Source organism: Nycticebus coucang, chromosome 12, assembly GCF_027406575.1.
Source record: "Nycticebus coucang isolate mNycCou1 chromosome 12, mNycCou1.pri, whole genome shotgun sequence".
Lineage (NCBI taxonomy): Eukaryota > Metazoa > Chordata > Mammalia > Primates > Lorisidae > Nycticebus > Nycticebus coucang.
The window spans coordinates 81,738,352-81,741,701 of record NC_069791.1 but is presented as its reverse complement, the minus strand read 5'-3'; the positions used below and the strand labels follow the sequence as shown (position 1 = coordinate 81,741,701).

General features: G+C 39.4%; 1 pseudogene across 1 annotated transcript; it reads left to right on the top strand.

Moving 5' to 3' along the window:
* Positions 1-247: 247 nt before the first annotated feature.
* Positions 248-1,689, top strand: LOC128561229 (mortality factor 4-like protein 1; annotated as a pseudogene). The gene has a single exon (XR_008373222.1). The product of XR_008373222.1 is annotated as a mortality factor 4-like protein 1 (transcript).
* The last annotated feature ends 1,661 nt before the right edge of the window (positions 1,690-3,350 follow it).

The following is a 3,350-nucleotide window of genomic DNA, read 5'->3' as shown; positions in this document are numbered from 1 at the left end:
AGAATTTCAGATTGAATACATTTAAGTTTCAAGTCATCCCTTGTCATGACCTAGGGACTTGGAGCTATAAAATTAAAATGGCAGCAAAGATCCCCTAGAGGAATATCCCTCTTAGAGAGCAAGTTACCTGTCCCAAAATAACCCACTGAAAGAATGCTAAAATATTTTAAGAAAATAAGGAAGGATATATTGAGTGCTTGTTAATGGAGTTAAGTAGTTTTACATTGTTTAAAATGTCACGAAATTCCTGGAGGGTGAGCGAGTACTGTGCTTTCATGGGCCTCTTCTTTATGAAGCAAAGTGTGTAAAGGTTGCCATAAAAGACAAACAAGTGAAATACTTTATACATTACAGTGGTTGGAATAAAAATTGGGATGACTGGGTTCCAGAGAGCAGAGTACTCAAATATGTGGACACCAATCTGCAGAAACAGCAAGAACTTCAAAAAGCCAATCAGGAGCAGTCTGCAGAGGGGAAGATGAGAGGGGCTACTCCAAGAAAGAAGACATCTGGTCTGCAACAGAAAAATGTTGAAGTGAAAACAAAGAAGAATAAGCAGAAAACACCTGGAAATAGAGATGGTGGCAGTACCAGTGAGAGACCTCAGCCTCCTGGGAAGAAAAGGGCCTGGGTAGATGCTACTGTTGAAAATGAAGAAACATTCATGAACAGAGTTGAAGTTAAAGTAAAGATTCCCGAAGAGCTAAAACCTTGGCCTGTTGATGACTGGGACTTAATTACCAGGCAAAAACAGTTCTTTTATCTTCCTGCTAAAAGAATGGCGATTCCATTCTGAAGGATTATGCAAATTACAAGAAATCTCGTGGAAACACAGATAAGGAGGATGCTGTTAATGAAGTAGTGGCAGGGATAAAAGAATACTTCAATGTAATGTTGGGCACTCAGCTCCTGTACCAATTTGAGAGGCCGCAGTATGCTGAAATTCTTGCAGATCACCCTGATGCACCATGTCCCAAGTATATGAGCACCACATCTACTGAGATTATTTGTACGAATTGGAGCGATGTTGGCCTATACACCTTTGGATGAGAAAAGCCTTGCTTTATTACTGAACTTCATGATTTCCTAAAGTATGTGGCAAAGAATTCTGCCACCTTGTTTAGTGCCAGCGATTACAAAGTGGCTCCTCCTGAGTATCATCGGAAAGCTGTGTGAGAAATGGTCTCACTCATATATGTTTGGATCTCTGTAAACACATTTTTGTTCTTAATCTTTCTCTTGTACAAACGATGTACTTTGAAGATGTTAGTGTATAACAGAATTGATGTTTGTTTTTTGTTTGATTTTAAACAGAGAAAATAAAAGGGGTTATAGCTCCTTTTTTCTTTTCTTGTTTTCATTTCAAAGTTGCTACCAGTGTACTCAGTGATGGATAACAGAAAGACAAGCTGTAGAGTGTTTTATTGCCTAGTTGACAAAGCTGCTTTTGAATGCTGGTGGTTCTATTCCTTTGACACTACGCACTTTTATAATATGTGTTACTGCTATATGACAAAATGCTCTGATTCCTAGTGCCAAAGGTTCAATTCAGTGTATATAACTGCACACACTCATCCATTTGTGCTCCTTTTTTCTTTTTTTTTATGGTGCTTAAAGTAAAGAGCTCATCCTTTGGAAGTCATCCATGTTGTTCCTTAGGCATTTTATCTTTGCTCAAATTGTTGAAGAATGGTGTTTCATGTTTTTTGTATTTGTGTCTAATGCACGTTTTAACATGATAGACGCAATGCATTGTGTGGCTAGTTTTCTGGAAAAGTCAATCTTTTAAGAATTGTTTTTCAGGGCAGCACCTGTGGCTCAGTGAGTAGGGCGCCGGCCCCATATGCCAAGGGTGGCGGGTTCAAACCCAGCCCCGGCCAAACTGCAACAAAAAAAAAAATAGGCGGGCGTTGTGGCAGGCGCCTGTAGTCCCAGCTGCTCGGGAGGCTGAGGCAAGAGAATCGTGTAAACCCAAGAGTTAGAGGTTGCTGTGAGCCGTGTGACACCACGGCACTCTACCAAGAGCGGTACAGTGAGACTCTGTCTCTACAAAAAAAAAAAAAAAAAAAATTGTTTTTCAGATCTTCAATAAATTTTTTCTTTAAATTTCAAAAATAAAAAAAATAAAAAAATAAAATGTCACTTATTGTCTTTTCAATGACTAAAGGAAAAACAGTTACAGGTATTTCCATAAATTTATCCCTTTTGGTCATTTAGCTGATTAGTGTTCATGATGGAGTCTCACAGACACCTGGGACATCAGTCATGGCTTTTTAAGGCCCATGGTAGTCACTGGGACCCTGGCATGTTATTGTTCCTTAAAAGAATCTGTTGCACAGTGACTCCACCAGACTCCTGACATGGTCTCTCTTGGTCCCTATTGTTTTAAATCACTTTTTCTAGGTTTAGCTTTCAAACTTCCAAAGAGGCTGGATCTGAACAGGTAGGTAGGCATGATCCAGTTAGGTAATATGTGTATTTCCAGGCCCAGATATCTCAGAGGTCCCCAGGCCAGGCCACAGGAGTCCACTGACACTCTAAACAGGATATTCATTTTATGGTTGCCTGGTTAATTTCAGGTGATCAGCATCCCTTGGACTTGTAAACTATGTATTAGTAGCATCCTTAGGAATTCTGACAATTAAATCTGCCTTTATACTTTTCTTAAACCCGTAGGCCCACTTGAGAATCACTGCTAAGGACAGGTAGGTTCAGATGCCAATCCATAAGCTAGTCAAGGATTTGGGGGGAGGAAGTGAGGTATTTACAATACTCGGTCCCTTCACTCAGAAGGGACTGAAATATGGCTGCCACTTGAATTAGGAGGACATCTCCCTAGCCTGAGGCCTTGACTTCCTTAACTGGGATTTTTCCCTCCTTGGGGATTTTGAGGTATGCAATCATTTAAACTGGAAAAAGAGTACTGTACAAATGGAAACATACTTTGAAGACGGTGAACTAATTTTTATTTTAGTATAAAAGCCATATATGTGCATGGCAGAAAGTTAGGAAATACAGATTATCAAAACAAGAGTAACACTTTATTCCTGTCACATTGAGATTCCTACTACTAACACCTTGGTCTTTTCTATCTTTTCTAGGAGCTCAGCATGGGCCTAGCATAGAATAGAACTTCCATGATTGTTGAAGGAATGACCAGAAATGATTCTTTCCCTCTAAATTAGAACATATAATAAGGTGATCTCTAAGTAAATTCCCTGTCATCTAGATAAAGAGTAGGGTAGTGGGTGAAAGTTCAACATCCACAGAGTACCTGTGTGTGTGTATATACACATATATCATATATATGTGCATACATGTATATATATCACTCAGGCTAGGAAGACACG